Here is a 20,175-nt window from a genome sequence, read left to right on the forward strand (position 1 = left end):
GTTAACATGGGAAAACTTCAATCTGGCCTAGGAGGCAAAAAATTTGGTATACCGACAGGGGCTAACGTAAATCAAAAGGGAAAAATCGGAAAACCCAAAATTTTTATTCAGGGGCGCAACCAGAGGCCCCTAATTCTGCCGTAAGGGTTTACACGGAAAACTTTACATGACCTACGTAGGAAGATGAAATTTGGTGTTCTGCCAGGGGCTAGAGTAAAAGCAATGAAAAAAACCAAAGAGAAAAATCAGAAAACTCAGGGGCGCAGCTAGGGGCTTCTTAATATCCCATGAAAAAATATTCAGTAACAGCTACCTTAACGCCTGGCGTAGACAGGCTTTTCCCCTAGTTTGTTTATAAAAATCGTCTTTCTCCTGCGCGTTTCGCAAAACTTTGATTGTTTCACTAAATTCTACATTTATCGCGGGGCTTGCAACAAAATCACTATCCAACAACGCGACACCACTCATCGTTATACTCGGTACTACAAAGAATTAGATGCGAATATCAATATCGTTAATTTTTACATTCTCTTCAAAAATACCTGAAATCTCAATCAGTGAGCCGTTAATGCCGCTAAATTGATAATCGTTTTTCGTGATTGGATAAGACAAGCAGTCGGTACGTATTCGGATTTAATTAGGCTAATGGATGAGCCGGTATCGACTATCACTTCGAATAAATATTGACGCGCGTTATCTTTACTTTGGGGAGCCGCACTTCACAGATACCGTATAGGGATTAGTTCCAACGATCAGCTGGACCAAATTAGCCTCGGTCGCGCCGAATGCCTCCGTCGAGTTGCTAGGTCGATCGCCTGTTGATTTTTCGGCTGTCGTACCCACGTATGACTTCTTGCAGTTTGATGCACGATGTCCCGGCTACTTGCAGTTGAAACACTTGAAAAATCTTCTTTTGTGTCGAGTTCGCCGTCTCTCGTTCGGTTGAGGCTGTTTTATCTTCCTTTTCCGCGGTTTTCTGCGGATTTTTCCCATAGAGATTTCGCTCTACTTTCGCATTGTTCCGAAGGGTAAAGTTTTCGAATGCCTTTAACAGTTCCGATACTTCCACGAGTCGTTGAAGTCGTGCTTGATCTCGTAGTCATGGGTCGGGCACACCGTCGACGATGTAATCAATAACTTCGTCATCATCAATGGAAACTTGACCTGCCAAAATTATTTTTTTATGACAATAGTCGGCGAAAGACTCGCCGTTTTGCCACGTTTGTTTCTCGAAATTCCTCCTTAAAGTTAGATTGTTCGGACGTTAATTGAACATTTGCTTCATTTTGTCTAATAGATCCGTGGCGATTAAGGTTATGTATATGTTCTGGCTTCGAATAAAATCAACTTAACACTCTACCTTTCAATTTCGAACCGATTAATACTTTGACAGCTTTATTGTCGAAGCTGTACGCATCTCATAACAGCTCAACTTGTTGACGCCATTTAAAGTATTCGTTTCCGGTGCGTTCGAAGTCGCTTAATAAATCTTTCAGTCTTCTTATATTGTTGCTGGTACTTCCATTTACGGTCGGGCTTCTAATGCCGGGAGTTGATGTGCGATCTCTTAACTCGGCCTCGCGTCTCATCAGTTCGAGCTTACGTCGAAGCAGCTCTCTCCCGACGAACGAGTTCGAGTTCGCGGGTTGTTGCGTCGTTTGCTTCTTGGGTCATGTTCTTATCGGATTCTTCACCTACAGCATTTTCCTATACACATTTCACATAATTTGCGTCTTCTTCTTGGCTTAACGCGTCAGGCACCTTCTCCTTTAGACGTAGTAATAGCTCAGCTTTATTATCATATGATGACAGATCCCTTGCCCGAAGGAGTTCCCTCAGATGTGCAACACTGTATCCGGATACGCTTCCTGTGTTCGCCATTATGGAACAGTTCTTTTTTTTCATCACGCGATCTATTTACAGTTCTTTTATTATCTCGATTACCTATTTACAGGGCAACGTGCTATACGAATGTTTGCGACACGATACTGTAACACTTCGAGATATTGCCCTTTATCCCGCACCTTGCGGAATAATCACACGTGACACACTCGTTTCTCGACACGCACCACGTATCACGGTGAGAATCTCTACTTTAACGTGTATTATAACACCTCGAATCTCACTTCTAAAATTTGTAGGATGACTCTTTATTAAAAGTTTGTAGATGTATACAGATGTAGTTCTCTCGGAAGAATGACCGAATAGTGACCGACCCGCTTTCGGGCGCTTGCTTCTTATACGCTTGCTTTTCCAAGGGATATTGAGTTACGCGATATGTCGCCGGCTCGATATCGCGGAGCAATAAAGGGATCGGAAAGGGATCGAGCGCTTTTATTCCTACATATTATATAACAAAATTTAAATTTTTAATTTAAAAAAAATAATTTAGTGCACTAAAATGTAATACAATTAAGAGAGTGCAATAAAAATGTTTTTTTCCGAATTAATATTAGAGATTTTTCTCTTAGATGTTTTTCTAATAAATATAAGCTCAGCAATGTAATCTGATGAACAAAATACTGGAATATATCTTTTAAGCATTGTTTACAAGACCGTACCAAGTGCTTTGCCTTTGCCAAGAAAAGTCCAGACAACGGAGGTACAAAGAAGACCGTGTTGCAATAATACAGGTAGAGACCCGTTGCCACCTGGGATACGATGTAACGGCAAGAGATAGCCGTCCTCTGTCATTACAACATGAACCTCCACGGGATAACCCGCCCTCCTTATTATCTCCGGCTAAAAATAAAAGAATTAGTAAGAAAGAAAACTTTTAAAAATAATTTAAAGTTACAATAAATTTGTGTGATAAAATGAATATGATATTCATTTTCGAAATAATAAACATCTTTATAATAATAATATATATATGTATACAAATAAAATAAGTATGTTATTAATATACAGAGTAATTATATAATAATTATAATAGTAAATAATCATGAATTATATCCAAAATCAAATAAACAATAATAATTCTTAGTGTGAAACATTAATAATATTTAATTAAACGTATAATTATAATTTACAAAATTATAAAGCGAAATTTTTTGTATGATAAAGCATAAGGCTAAATGGAAAAATTATTTTAAAAATAAATTGTAGAAGACTATACTATCTTGTTAATATATAATATATCTTTTGTTATTATCGCAATTGAAATAAATTTAATGACTATTTCACAATTACAAATATACATAACTATGTACAGTACCCTCCATGGAAACATTCTCTAAAAGTATACAATATAAAGGAAATACATAATAAAATCGATTCGTTTTGCTTTGTAAGTTTATTTTACAAATGTTGCAATGTCCTAGATGGTAACATATATCGTTATTTAAATGTCTTACAATATATTTATACCAAAAATCGTCGCAGATCGCTGCCGTGCGACTTTATTTGTAAAACGTAGGGTGTTTCCAAACTTATGGAGGGTACTGTATTTATTTTTAGTCACTTTAAATAATCTACATTATATGTCGTTAGAAAGAGAGACACAATAGTACTATATACAGAATGTGCGCAAAGATCGTAAAAACGTTTAAGGGTAAATTCTTCAAATCATTTTAAGAAAATTATCTTAATACTGAAATATTCAGGCTATAATAATTTTCAAATTAAAAGTGTTTAGAGTTAATGATTGAGGTAATTTAAAGTTTGCGCGCGTTCAGATGTGGCACAATAATGAAATCTGACTGTCACCCCTCAACAATAGAATAATAACAATAGAAAGTATCAACAATAAAATTTTTAATCGATTTTAAAGAGCGAAAAGAAAGATATGAATGCTATTGTAAAAGTAATTAACCAATGTATATAATTTTGCGAAATTTACATTTTTGCTTCCTCATAGAGGAAGCTTTGTTTTCGTGAAAAAATTTTTTTTTCGGATTTCTATGCCAATGTGTTTAGAATGTTCCAAAACATCGAAAAATCACATTTTTACAAAATGTCTGTATGTATGTATGTATGTATGTATGTATCCATCTACGGATTTTTCAAACGTCCATAACTCAAGAACTGCTTGAGCTACAGCGCTTTAATTTTGCACACAAATAAAGTAGTACAACACTTTTATTTACTGTAATTTTTAGAAAAATTCATAAAGTGTTTTAGATTTTAATCCAATTTAAATTTTTTTAAAGAATGGCGTGATTTCTCTAACTTCCGTAAATTTTGAGATATCGGGTTAAATTTTTTTACATGAATAGATTATCATTAAAGGTTGGTTGGTATTGAATTTGACGAAAATCGGTAAAGGGATTTATTTTTTATGAAATTTTAAATTTTTCAAAAAATGAAAATTTTACGAAAGAAACATACGAAAGGAACACATACAAAAGGAAGTACATACATACATACAAGTAGTAATACTATGCCGGTTCTAACTCAGGGGCAATGAGGGGCGAGGGGAACCCAGGGCGCGGGGAAATGACGTCACGCGGGGAGGGGGAATGACGTCACGCGGGAGGCGTCCGCGATGTACCGCGAGGGGTCCGCGGGGAGGGGGAGCGTCTGCGATTTAGGTGCCGGGTCCGCGAGGGGTCCGCGGGGAGGGGGGGAGCGTCCGCGATTTTGGTGCCGGGTCCGCGAAGGGTCCGCGGGGAGGGGAAAGCGTCCGCGATTTAGGTGCAGGGTCCGCGAGGGGTCCGCGGGGAGAGAGGAACCCGCGAAAGACCGTATGAAGCTTTTTGGGTGAGGAGTCCGCGCGGAGAGAGGAACGCGAAGGAGAGCGCGAGGCGAACATGAGAGAGAGATGACGCAAGCGAGGCGTATATGCAAGAGCGAGAAAGATAGCTAGGTAGCGAGATAACGCGAGGCGTTCGCGAAGGAGAGCGCGAGGCGCACGCGAGAGAGATGACGCAAGCGAGGCGTATACGCAAGAGCGAGAGAGATAGCGGTCGCGAGATGATGCGGCGATAGAGAGCGCGAGAGCTGATGCGGCGAAGGAGAGCGCGAGAGGCGGACGCGAGAGAGGTAACGCGGCGAAGGAGAACTCAAAGAGAGAGGCGTTCGTAAGAGAGAATTTTTTTTAATTAATATTTTTTTCTTTTCATATTTTTTTAAATTAATATTTTTAGGATGAGGAAGGGGAGAGGACCTATTCTAAAATAAATACATTTATTTAATATTTAAAATAATGTTTATTATATAACTGTGTGTGTGTATTTACAAAATGTGTGTGAATTTAAAATATAAAAATGAAAATATAATAATACAATAATAATATAAAAATATAAATTAATATAAAATGTAAAAAAGTATATAAAATTTAAAATATGAAATATAATAATACAATAATAATATAAAAATGTAAAATGTATACAGCAGCGCGATGGTGGCTGCGAGGTGGCGGGTGTCGGCAGACGTCGGCGGTGGCTGCGAGGCGGATGCGGTTTCTGCATAACAAAATTTATTAATATTTTCCTAATTTTTTAATTTATAAATATTTTAATTTATTTATTATTATAAAAATAAAGAGACTTACATGGATTGCACACTGGACACATGTTTCTTGTAAAAATTTGGTCCATCGGAGCCTGACAACCGGTACATCACTGTCCCAAAAGCTGCTCGTATTGCGCCGTTTGGTGAGTGCGCACGACGTAAATTTCAACGAAAAGATCTTGCATTCGCACAAAACATCTTGTGCACAACTTAGCACCACCCCATGGACGATAATACAGACGTATCGCGCACATTCTCGTCGTATCATCCATGGCGATGATGTCCGCTGTGTACAAGTTTTGCACTCTTCTTTCGCGAGTAACACCATCGCACTCACTGTCATAGTCCGAATCGTTTGCGGGCTCAATTTCAACGTCCGAGCCCATTTCGTCGTCTGATATAGCATCTACGTCTGATCCAACTTGAACCACTATCACCTCATCATCACTATCATCAATAATTATAACCTCGTGCTCCATTATTAACAGTCTGAAACTTTATGATGGATGTACGAACACCACGGGGTTAAAAAGACTCACGTTAAAAAGAGTAGGGGATGTATGACATAATAGCTTGAACGCTTACTCGGCACATGAGATAAGAAAACAGATGGTCCGAGACAAAGATTCCATGATGAGAATAAGTGGGGTCAAATGTGGCATTGCATCACATCCTGGATGCGTAAATCGCACGGGGCACCCCCACAAGGATGGTAGGTTCACTGACTGCATCCTCGCCGCTGCAATGATACCGGACACTCTAAGCAAGCCTCTCTTGGATAGCATTCATAAAATATTCCGCTCAGAATTCGCTGCTTTTAAAAAAGAATTATTGGAAGATCTCAAAGCTGACATTGATAAAATAAATAATGATGTATTACGCCTGTCGGAAAGAATTGACAGATTGGAAAACTTAGGAACGCACCCAAAGGGTGCCCCCCAGAGGAGGAGATCCTAGAAGAAATCGCCGAGAGAGAAATGAGATCTAAAAACCTCGTGTTTTTCAATCTGGAGGAGGCTGAAATTTCAACGGATTCCGTAATCTCAGATTTGGATCTAGTCAAGGACATCTTAAAAACAATAATTCCCAGGGACGTACCAAATATCAAAATCTCAAGATTGGGAATGAAGCGACGTGATATCCCTAGACGTTTACGAGTATCGTTTCTGACGAAGCAAGAAGCTCTACTTTATTTGCGTGGGAGAAAAAAGTATTCGGGACCGGCAAAAATTTATCTCGACAGAACTCCTAAGCAAAAGGAACACCTAGAGAATCTGCAGGCGAAGCTGAAGGTGGCTCGTGATGCAGGGGAAAGTAAAACTATCCGATATATCAATGGTGTGCCAAGGATTGTAAATGTGCGTCCAAACAATAATAATAATAATGAAAAAAATTTTTAGCTCCCCCTCTGGTATATTATCAGAACGTGCGTGGTCTTAGGACCAAATTGTCAGATCTTCTGTGTGCGTTAGCCTCGGCTTCGGAAAGATATGACATTATTATATTTGTCGAGACGTGGTTACATGCAGATATAAGCGATGCCGAACTCGGCATGAGGGATTTTAAGATTTTTCGAGCGGATAGAAGCGTCGAGGTTTGTGGTTTTTTGCGCGGTGGTGGAGTATTGATAGCAGTCCGTGATTGTCACACATGTAAAAAATTGACTTTAGCGGATTCCGACCTTGAGCAATTATATGTTGATATTTGTGTGGATCGAAAGCACTTGTTTGTTGGTGCGATATATATACCACCATGCTCAGATGTATCTGTTTACGAATCACAATGTTTTATTATGAGTGAACTAATGTCGGGATTTCCAGATAGCGATTTTTTGATTGTCGGAGATTTCAATATTGCGCATATGACTTTCGCAAGCGATACCGACGGAGCTTTTCGTTATACCACCACTCGGGCTCGAAATTTGACCAGTCAGGCGGGTGTTTTCTTAAATTATTTAAACGAACTCAATCTATATCAACATAATTATATTAAAAATGTAAATGGGAATACACTTGACCTGGTTCTCTCGAGTTTGACTGAGGTTACTGTAGGTATGGCTCTAGACAGCTTAATTGAGTGCGATAAATACCACCCAGCTCTATGTTTTGCTCTACCACTGTCCATTACCAAACGAAAGAAAAAGTCAATCACTGTGAAGAGAGACTTTAAGCGTGCGAACTACAATGCTATAAACGAATACTTAGGCAGCATCCTCTGGGATAACGAGTTGAGGGATTTGTCGGTTGACTGCGCGGTAGATTTTCTATATATGCATCTAGATTATGCAATCTCTCGTTTCGTGCCTACGTATACGTTGCGAAAATCGTCTTTTCCCAGCTGGCTCTCTGGGGAGCTTATTGCACTTATAAAAGCTAAGAAAAAAGCTCATTTAAATTACAAAAAATCATGCTCAATAACTGATTATCTTGAATTTGCTGGTGTCAGGTCGAGGTGCAGAGCTCTCTCTAGGAAAACGTGGAAAAGTTATCTGCGGAGTACGGAATCTGCTATCTCCAGAAATGTAAAGACTTTTTGGAGTTTTATAAATAACATTCAAAATAAAAACTCGTCTCCATCGTGCATTCGAGTCAATAATAATGACTTTATAGATGATGATCTGGCCATAGCGAACACCTTTGCCGATTATTTCGAATCAGTGTACGCGCGAGACAGCTCTGCGCGCGTCGAACACAGTAGCGAGCCTATCATAAATATATCGAATATCGATATAAGCATTGGGGAGGTTTTCATGTGCGTGAATGGTTTGAATGCTAACGCAAGTCCGGGTGTTGACGGCATCCCCCCGTTGTTTATCAAGTCGTGCAATTTCATTTTATCCAGAATACTTTGGCTAATTTTTCGTAGCTCTTTATCTTGCGGCACTTTTCCTACCGCCTGGAAATCTTGTATTGTGACACCAATTTTCAAGGGTGGTGATGATACATTAACTTCAAATTACAGGCCTATTAGTAAACAATGTATAATGCCAAAGATTTTTGAAAACATTATAACGATGAAAATGTCTCAGCTCCTAAAAAACATTATTATTGGGGAACAGCATGGCTTCATGAACTCTCGTTCAACATCTACTAATCTAGTTTTGTACCATGATTACATAGTCACGGCCCTTCAAGAGGGTTGCCAGGTGGATGCCGTCTACACCGATTTCAGGAAGGCATTTGACAGTGTAAACCATACGATATTAATTAACAAGATGAGTGCTCTCGGTATTAGTGGTGGACTCCTGGAGTGGCTAGCGAGTTTTATCTCGAATAGATCTCAAACCGTAAAAATTAATAACACCTACTCCAGAAATATTGCGGTTTCGTCGGGGGTTCCCCAGGGATCACATTTGGGCCCATTACTATTCAACATTTTTATAAATGATATTGAGAAAGTGTTTGTTCACTCCAGGTTTCTGCTTTATGCCGATGACCTTAAGATTTTTCTTAGAATAAACAACTCAACCGATGCTTGTCGACTGCAGCAGGATCTGCAGGGGTTGGATGCCTGGAGTGAGGCAAATGGGCTGGACTTCAACGTTGCTAAGTGTCACGTCGTTCACTTTAGTCGTAAGAAAAATAGTAGCTTATATGACTACGTTCTGAGCGGAACTTCTCTCTTGGCCGTTGACTCTATACGTGATCTTGGCGTGATATTTAGCAGCGATCTGTCCTTCGAGAATCATATCACTCATATTACTAATTCTGCATACAGGAAGCTGGGGTTCATAAGTCGCACATGTAAATTATTTGACAGCGTAAATACGCTAAAAATGCTATATTGTTCGCTGGTGAGGCCTCAACTGGAGTATGCCTCAACTATCTGGGCTCCTTATCAAGCAAATCAAAATGCTCTGATTGAGAGGATTCAGCACCGCTTTCTGCGCAGGGCCAGTTTTAAGTTTGATAAACCGATGAGCATTTTTGACCACAACTACGATCGTGTGATGATAGATATGAAATTGTTGACCCTCGCGGATCGAAGAATAGAGTTGGACTTGATGTTTATTGGCAAAATAGTAAACGGATCGATTGATTGCCCGGATTTGTTGGAGCGCATTGGGCTGCGTGTGCCCGGTAGATCGCTTAGACATAATCAATTATTTTATCTAGAGACGCATCGCACGTCTTATGGGATGCATAAGCCATTGAATAGACTTTGTTCATTGGCAAATGATTTTGCAGCGCATGTTGATTTCTTTGCCATGAGTATAGACCAATTGAAAAGCGCTCTGCACCGCTTTTTAGTTATGCGTTTCTGTTCTGGTATTATGTGAAATTATTTTGTATTATTTTATTTTCGTATTTTTGTGTTTCTTTTTTTATTTTTATTTTGTATTGTCAAAGGCAATTTATGCAAAAATTGTCCTTTATTGTCTTATGTACTAGAGGGTTCTTCCCGTTCATCGATTAATAAATAAATAAATAAAAATAAAATATTATTTTAATATTAATTTATTCAAAAAAAGGGTGTGGCGAATCATTGCGATGATTTGACCACCAATTAAATATTTTAAATACATTTTCTAAAGCACAATTTTTTACATGTTTATCGCAACGTAGGCTATAGGTAGTATCTAAGTTGTTTAAGGTAGGAATATCTTCATAGTTTGCATCCAAGGTCTCAATAATGAAACCGTTTCTCGCATCGTCCATTATATCGGTCAACCATTCTCGCTTTTCATGGCCTTTTACGTACACAAGAGAGGATGATTCTTCTTCTTCTTGTATCATACCAGCGATAGCTGTTGTAATTAAACGCTGAGCCATGCTGTATGGAACGTTTCCATCTACCCATTGCAATCCATGATGATTTCGAGTCAACCATGAGGCTTGACGTCTCTCCGATTTTATGAGCACACCCCATGGTACGGGGCATGCGAAAAAATAATGTGAAACAATGAATCCTCTTCTGAGGATCGCCTTCACAATAAACTGTTTATTGAAAATAAATCCTTGTAGATCCACAAACGTCGGTACATCCATATTGTTGCAAGAATGTTGGACGACTGATGTCGATTGTTAAAAATCTCAATCTTTTATATCGGAGGATAAATGCTGGTTAAGTAATTTTACGAACTATGTTGGTCAACGGACAATATTCGACAACACGATCGTGCAAAATGAGGCAATAGGCGGTAGTATTTGCCGTTACATCTTCCATACATTCAAATTCTATTCTCACGTCCACGGTAGAATTTTTGACAGATTCATTTTGTCGCGAACAATCAATAACTGCGAGAGGACCGCAATGTAGAAATTTTGCGATAGTTAGTACATTCTCAATATCACACCCATAATAAGATTTGCGAAAACGAGAGTACATATCATACAGAATCGACCATCTGTTTTTATCGAAATCTAAATTTAAATCATCGTAGGGATAAGATTCCGAGTTTAGATATAGCTTAACGTTGGCTAATTTACAATGATCGAATGTAGTATTATCTTTTGTCATAACATTCTTTTTACCAGTCTGCAGTGCAAAGATCACATATCGCGGCTTTTCCAGCTGAGAGGCGGTTTTCACAGTCCACGAATGCTTGGTCGTACTATGTAACAACGGAAATTCGTACAGATCCAAGAGCGAAAACTTATGTTTAAGAATCGCCCGCTTTCCAATGTTCGTAACAAGGATAGTTTATTGATTTCGTTCAATATTACATGCGGCCATTGTATCTTGATCAATTCAATATCAGCTTCCGTACGTCCATACAGACAATTGTTGTCGTTGCGCGAACGTATCAAAATTAATTCATGGCGAGCGTTAATCACAACTTGCTTGTAATCTTCGCAAAATCCCAACAGCATGTTGAGCGGTACGCAAAAGTTAAACATGCAACTATCACCACATGATCCATTATGCGTCATATCCCACCCGGCATTCTTCAAGATTTTACTTCTCTCGGTAGTTAAAGAGACATAATTTTTCAACGTTGAAGTTATTCCAACGTTTCTGTTGCGATCAATCTCCACACCATCGAATTCATATCGAATTTCATCAAACATGAATGCAACGCAGTTATTTGCCAGCGTTTCATTTGCATCTATTTTAGATACCGTCAACTTTCCCTCAACATACAGAAAGCTTTCGCACGGTAACGTGTACAAATCCTGGTGGTGTATAGGTATCCGTATCTCATCGCTATGTCCAAGCGATGAGTTGGCGTATGGATGGCGTACGTATGTGTCTCAACCTTGACGATACGATCATCAAAGACTGGCTCACCACCAATATTCAAAATGTCAATCATCTTTTCGTACGATGAATCCCAATGATTTTAAAAATTCGCGATTCAATGCGTTGAGTTTCTTTTTAGTGTAAGGAGATCTCTGATTATTGTCGCTCACTGCCGCAGCTGCTCTCGCAAAAGTATTGTCCCTCGTAATGTCCCTCGTAAAATTATTTTCTCTCACGTGCTCCGTATCATTTAGCACGAGCATCACACGCTAATTTTGTCGACGCCGTACGTGCAATCTTACAGTAACTTCCTCTCCTCGAAAATCCAGCAATCGTCCTTCTTGATCAACAATGCGTATCGTTAGATCAGTAATGCTCCGTACGACGATCGAGAGATAAATGATCTGTGCAGGCGTTTCCGATATCTTATATCCTGGCGGCACGCTCGGTGAAAATTCATGTATCGTGTATACGCGCTTGTCATTACTGTACGCACCAGTGGTGACGCTACATTCTATACGGATAATATTCACGCTAATAATATTTATAGGTAAATCCGAATCATGCCATTTGTGAGGTTGCAATATACGATTCGACGAGAATCCCAACAGCGATCCTATGCTGTCTGGTTTACTAAAATTTATTCTATAGATGCATTTGATTTCGCTCTTTAGAGTATTATGATTTGCGCGAAGTGCTATTACATCTTCATTCTGCTCTTTATTGGAAGGATATTGTGAAATTGCACGTCTCAGATACTCATCTATAGCTTGTATTTCGTATAATCCCTCGGGTATCGTAATTTCCTTATCATCGTTATCAAAGTAAAATTTATTGTTCTTAGAACACATTCGGTATCGTATGATAAGTTTCAAAATCTGTTAAACCGAGCTCATAAGCACCATTCGATAAACCTATAGCTGGAAAGTAGCTTACAGCGAGAACGCTACTTTTGCCAGTCAACGTTAGTGTTAGCGACATGTTGTCAAACTGAATCGTGATGATGGATTGACAGGCTTTATATCAGTCGTTTGAAGAAATCGTAAACACAATTGTCCACAATTATTCTGATTATAATTTTGATAGGATGTGTGATTGTATTCTATATTCGTAACATTTAAATATTGCACCAATTCTTTGGGTGGTTGAAGATTGCCAAAACTATGGAAATATATTGCTCGATTTCCTCTCTTTACATATGCTACCTAATGGGTATCGGAACCATCAACGTCATCCAAATTTACAATACCGCTTTCATTTTGTCGTATACCGCTTATCGGTAAATTATTGCGCATGAAAACACCTCTAAAGAATGGTATACGCATACGTCTTGCCAGTTGTTGCAATTGTACATTAGTTGTTACACCCACAGGCATTTTTAGCGTTTTTTTTGACGTTTTTTTTTTCTTAGTTGAGAATCCCTGTCCACGGTTGTATGGAGCGAGATAAACTCCACGACCTTCCATAGCGCGATTATGACGTTGCATTTCTTCAAGCTGACGTTGCGCAGCCTTGCTATCATTCACAGCCTTTGCGACTCCCGCTGCTCCACCGGCCAACGAACCGAGAACTCCTAACAATGGTAAAAATGGCAAGATACCACCACGCTTCGCCACAGGCAGTATTCGTTTCTTCTTCTTTTTCAAAGATTTTTTCGTCTTTATCCCCATACCGAATTTTGTCTTTGCTTTCATAGCTGCCCAAACAGTCGTAGCGGCTGCTCTTTCACCAAGAGTCGAATCTCTCGCAGTAATATGTTTTCGCGGTTTCACAGCGAGTATATTATCAGCAACGTGTCGTTCTCTGAGGGCGTTGCTTTGAGAATATGCAATGTCGTGCTCGCGACACGCGGCATCCAATGGATTAATACCTCGATCACCTCTAGCCAATCGCTTTTCCAAATGAGTCCCCGGACCGCAAAACTGATAGCCGGGGATATGGAATTCGATCGGAAGCGTTTATCGCGCGATTAAAGAGACCACTACCTATTTTCGTTGACATTCGCTGCAATCCTTTATCATCGGCGCAAGACCGTCGATGTGCGTTTGCTGCCACGGTCGATTGTAATGTTTGAAACAGCGGCGACAGGTCTGAATCTCTGGATCCGCCTTTATGTGTTCCGGAAGCTTGTCCCACACGTAGTGGATGTGATTTTCATATCGCAATAAAAATGCTTTTGGCACAAATTGCAGCTGTTCGGCGCTTAAACCGTGAATATCTGAAGCACTTGTTAGCAGAACAAACATTTTTTCGGTACTGAGCGATTCATGGTTCCGCGCAGCTATAAATAGGCTCTCCATGACTCATTCATTCATTCGAGAGAAAACATGCGGTTCGTTCAGCAATCGACGATAATCAAAGTTACAAATTTCGACGATAAAACACGGTTAATGTTGGATAAAGAAATACGCAGACATGGAAACATGCTACCAAATACTATACGCGGTATCATCTGCGGCCCCTCGAATTGCGGTAAAACTAACACGTTGATTAGTTTGATAGAAAGCCCGTATGGTGTTCGCTTCGAGAACATGTACGTTTACTCGAAATCGCTTCAACAACCGAAATATCAATATTTGGAAAATTTGCTATCACCGATAGAAGAAATTGGTTATTTTACATTCTCTAATAATAGCGATGTCGTTCCACCGAGTGAGGCGCTTCCGAATTCCATTTTTATCTTTGATGACGTAGTATGCGACAAGCAAGATATGATAAGAGAGTACTTTGTAATGGGACGACACTCGAGCGTCGACTGTTTCTATCTATGTCAAACGTATGTCAAGATACCCAAGCATCTTATACGTGACAATGCAAACTTATTAATTTTATTTAAACAAGATGGGACAAACTTGAAACATGTGTACAACGATCACGTAAATACAGATATGTCTTACGATAATTTTCGCGCTTTTTGTCAGAAATGTTGGCAACATAAATATGGATTCGCGGCGATTGACAAGGACAGTCCGTTGACTAATGGACGATACAGAAAAGGATTTAATGAATTTGTAATACCACAAAGCAATTAGTCGCTTTCGACACATTGATCGAGCAACGTCTAAATTGCAACATGATGAATAAGGATCGTGAAAAGATTGTGAGAGAGATTGCGAAAACGAGCGATTCAATCCGTAAAAAATATCCTTTCTTGAAAACTGGTAAAATGGAGGAGGACGATGCATTGGAGAGGCATTTTAAACCAATCTCTGAACCTCTGAAACAGCTTGTTGAAAATACAGTCGGTGTTGAGTCTGGTGAAGAAAAGGTTGAACCATCGAGTATGCTCGGAGAGAAAAAAGAGTTTAAAACAAAGCGATCAAATATATCATTGAGCGGTATAACTTCTACTCCAAAGCGAATAAAAAGCAGGCGAATGCAACAATTATTAGATGCCACTACTTCTACTCCGATACAAGATGTACAACCAAGGCAATTATTGCATGATAAGACGTCTATCGAGGAAATTTTCGAGACTTCACCTGAATCGCTTGTGACATCAATTCAACATTCATTACAAACATCTGAGGGTCAAAATTCATTGCGAAATCACCTGGGTCCACTTGCTCAAAAATATGTGGCAGCTATATTGAGTCAAGATAAAAATTCCAAGATGGATTACGTATACGGTGTTAAATTTATCGACAAAGGAATGATGCTCGGTAATAAAAATTTTGATGTGGATAAAAATGATAATATAATTATCGATGGATCAAAATACGTTGGAACAGCAGGTCTTTACGAGTTGGTTTTCAAAAGAATTCCCGACGATGAAATATATACTGCAAATGACTTGCAAAACTACAAAAGTATATTAATAAGAACAAATGCGCACAGACGAAATGGTAATGTGAATCAGCCTGTATTAGGTAACAAGGGATACAAATATAAATATATAATCGCACCATTATTCTCTGATAAAAAATCTGGAAAAGGTATACCGCGTGCTATGACCTTAAACAATAATAGGATTGATTACGTGCATTGGAATGATCCCAACGAGTTTGTAGATCGTCTGCGATTGCTCGAAGCTTCACGTCAAGCCGGCAACAACGCCCACGACAATGAAATATTGTCGATTATCGAGGAACTTTACGAAGCTGGTATTATTATAAAATAAGTTATACATCCACGATACGAGTCAGTCTGTCAATATTAGTGGTATCGAAATGTCGATTAATAAATTTGGATTATCACTTGGAACGTCGAATAATAATTCATATTATCAATGGAATGGATTACTAAGAAATTACGTGCGCGATAACACTCTGTGTCTAACAACCTCCGGCTATGACGCAAGGTCGCGCAAGATACGACGTGTAGCGCAACCGGAAGATGATAATGATGCAGCCAACAAACGATATGTCGAAGCGAGTATCAAGCTTTTGAGAGATCAACAGAAAGAAATTGAGAAAAAAATAATCAGGCTTGAAACGAATATGCAGGCGCTATTATTAACGCTGGATAAAATGGCTGTAACGCAGTCTACATCAAAAGATACATAAAGAACTGTACGTGAAAATTATATCACATTATTACAAATATGCCTCGATCAAACACCTCTGAAAAGCAGCGTGGAGGAATTGCACGCTCCAGCGAGAAGAAATTTTCCGCGTAGACGGGTCATAGTACGTGGATACGACGACCTGTGGCAAGCTGACGTGGTCGAGATGCGTCCTTATGCAAGAGTCAACAAAGGATACAATTACATACTCACCGTCATCGATGTGTTGAGCAAGTATGCATGGGCCGTGCCGCTCAAGAATAAGAGCGGACGCGAAACAGCTGACGCTATCGCCGAGATAATTCGAGATAGCAAGAGATGTCCGAGAAACGTACAAACCGATAGAGGAAAAGAATTTTACAATGCAAATGTCCAGAAACTCGTAAAAAAACAACATCAATCATTACTCGACGTATTCTGTTATGAAAGCCTCAGTGGTGGAACGATTTAATCGTACTTTAAAGAACAATATGTGGAAAATGTTTACACTTAATGGCAATTACAAGTGGATTGACGCGCTGTCCCGACTCGTTGCAGAGTACAATGCGCGAAAACATCGCACTATCGGCATGAAACCTATCGATGTTACTCCGGAGATTGCCGAAAAACTTTTAAATACAGTATACAGTAACGTAAAAATTGCTGCTCAAGCAAGATTCAAAGTAGGCTGTCAGGTACGCATGAGTAAATTCAAGACCATCTTCGAAAAAGGTTTTACACCAAATTGGACTACCGAAATATTTAAAATTATCAAAGTGCAGAAAACTAATCCTGCGACATATATACTTGAAGATTCGCGCGGAAATTCGATCGCCGGAGGATTCTACGAGTACGAGTTACATCATGTTGCAAATCCCGATGTATATCTCGTGGAAAAGGTTTTGCGGAAAAAAGGCGATGATGTTTATGTGAAATGGTTGGGACTGGATAAATCTCACAACTCATGGATTCATAAAAATAATGTATTATAAACATTTATTTAAAATATTTGTACACTGTTTATTTTACAATATATTTATCTAATAATTTTATAAATACAAATATACATATAATATACATATTTATACAAAATATACATATTTTACAATAAATATTATTTACAAAGGTATTTTATAATGTCCCCATGGTAATGTATCAGTGGTTTCAGGTATGATATACCGCTTGTCATCGTGAGGACTTAGAGCAATTTTCGTCTCGCGAATGGTGTATACTTCATGCAATTTCGATCTTATACATGATTGACTACGTGTCATTTCAATCTCTTCATTCAAACACCGCGTGTAATCATCAAATGTTATCGTTCTCGCGACAACGTTACTCTTGACACCTTTTATTTTTTTCGTATCTTTCTTGCCATCCACTCGCAAGGCATACATTTTTGCTCTAAGCCCTACAAATTCGGTCATAATCACACTGTTGTTTTCATCTTTCATTAGACCGGGTACCTTTTCACGAGCGGTATACCGTACACATTGTCTGCAGTGTAATCGCTCGTATCAAATTTGTCGAGGTTGCGCTTTATATTCTCGTACACATCTTCACATTCGATGTGGTATATTAGGCTGTCTGTATCGGTGTACATTACTCGACATCTGTCATGATACAGCGGTAACATGTACTCATGATGAAATTCATATAAACATCTAAGTAATAATGACACAAGCAAAAAAGAACAGCTTCCAACCACTTTCTTTAACATTCCGTATGTCCCTGGTATTTCCGAGCAATTTAGTCGGGCAATTCGAGATTTGGATACAAAAATATCATATACCGGTATCAACAAGCTTAACAAGTTTATTAAAGTGCATAAAGATAGCTTGCCGAAAGACTTTCACACGAACGTTGTATACAAGATCTCCTGCAATAACTGTGACGCTTCTTATGTCGGTCAAACGCGCCGTTTCCTAAAAACGAGAATAAGCGAACACCGCAACCACATCAATAGAAACACGACGCAGCGCTCGGTCATAACAGACCATAGACTTCTAAACCATGAGTTCGATTGGAACAGCGTGGAGATCCTGGATGAGGGCCGATTCTAGGGAAAAGATTCGTGTCCGAAATGATTCACATTAAATTACAAAAAAATAGCATCAATTTACAAAATGACACGGAGTGTTTAGACCATATATATTTCCCGATGATAGAAAATATGTATAATATCTAAAGCCAAGCGGGCGCTCATTTATCATCTGTTTTCTGTTGACCTCATTTCTGTGTTTATATTATTGTCTCGATCTCATCTTTCCATTTAAAGACCAGTCGCGATGTATCGTTTAACAAGTGCGATTATATGTTACGTTCCCGTAGGCCTCTGTGTTTTCTAGCATCGGTAAGTTGCCTCTTTCTTTCGTGTTTCTTTGTTAGCTCGATCAACTTTTCTTTAATCAACACAGGTTTGCAATAATATGCATTCACAAACGTTCTCTTTCCGTTTGGTAACGATGAGAGGTGACGCTGTTGCGATTATACATTGGCTGCGGGGCTCTTCGCCGTTTTTTGCCGCACGACCCTTATACAGCTTTTGAATCATTCTTTCTTTCTTTTATGTACGTATTGTTTTTATCTTTAATTTTAATTATTCTTTATCTCATGTTGGTCCTCCTTCTTATTATAATTATACTAAATTTCTGTTTACCATCTCCTCACCGTTTTTTGTTAAATAATTTTTGCCATTTTTTCAATTTTTTATTTTTTACTTTTTATTTTTATTTTATGTTTGTACAGTTTACTGAGGATGGCCCGAATCAGGGACCGAAACGTTTGAATAAATAAACTTTGTAACTCTAAGTTCGTTTCTTTTTTTGTCGCGCTTCTATCCGCGCTCGGCTCTTATTAGCTCGTTTATCTATTAATTTCATATAAACATGTTTTGGAGATGTCGAGTATGCACATGCCAACATAGATTGGTTTAAAAAATTTTACCTCGAGTTTGCGTAATTCGACAGCGATTAGATTTTCAGAAAAGATGCTTCTACTGTGGAAATTTGGTTTCGCAATCATTGCCTCTGCACCGTATCTTCCTTCCCAATGTGTGATAAGTTTTACATCAACCCGATTACGCACATTTTCCATCGTTTTGCCGAATACTGCATTATTCATCAATTTATATAAATTTTTTTCAAAATCATTTTTTGCTTGCGTTCTAAATTGTGTATTAAGTTCGATATAATTTCGAAGCTATGGAAATTGCGCGAATTGTAATATGCGATGTATTTTTGCAACGTGAAGGCCGTGACGCGTACATTGCTGCAGGTTGCGGTAGTGTATCACGTATCGCTTCTTTTCGTATAGCGTTGCGAGAAGCTTATCTTCCCGCTTGCCTGGCGGCTTGTCGCGTGTCGGGCAAAACGGTAGGTCAGTGTGCGTGTCGTGAAGATGTCGCGGATATTCTAAATCTACCTCGAGGATGTAGCCTGTGGGTGAATCGAGCGCGATAGATGATGTGTCGAAATTAGATACATCGTCGACCCATTGAAAATCAGCATAAGGCAATGGTTGACACATTGCCCATCCATACAAATTATTTACATCGAAATACATTAGATATGAAGATGGTTGCAATGGATCGTACGACTGCATGTACTTGTTATTAGCGTGTGCATATCTGTTTGAACATTGACTCAGACCGCCGCGTATACCCCGTTCGATAAACATTACCATGTCAACGTCTGTAAGTAATTCGAACGTAATTTTTGTTTGCTTTAACATGGCGTCCCACATATACCCGGGGAGAGTATAGTAATACGCGGGGTCGAGCCCATAACTCTCGATACATTTATCCCGGAAATTTTCAAAAATGTCAGCTAATAACATAACATCAGTTTTTAAATATAAGTCGCTATATTTGCCCACCGTTCGAATGGAGAACCGCTCCCAGACGTTTTCGGCGTGCGCGTAATCGTTCTCGGATACAGTGTCGCCGGTCAAGGAACTGTAAAATGATTCGCGCGGTGGTAGACATGTATCATGCAACCTTTCAAAACAGTTGATGTATTCGTATGGAAAGACACCTTTCCGTGTTAATAATTCGA

The 20,175-nt window shown here is 39.0% G+C and overlaps 1 pseudogene; it reads right to left on the minus strand.

The window, feature by feature from the left end:
* LOC145936526 (lipase 3-like) overlaps positions 1-20,175 on the minus strand; it is a 66,376-nt pseudogene that overhangs the window by 39,750 nt on the left and 6,451 nt on the right.

The sequence above is a fragment of the Prenolepis imparis genome, unplaced genomic scaffold, assembly GCF_030444845.1.
Source record: "Prenolepis imparis isolate NDT839.2.m4 unplaced genomic scaffold, iyPreImpa1.0 SCAF_5, whole genome shotgun sequence".
Lineage (NCBI taxonomy): Eukaryota > Metazoa > Arthropoda > Insecta > Hymenoptera > Formicidae > Prenolepis > Prenolepis imparis.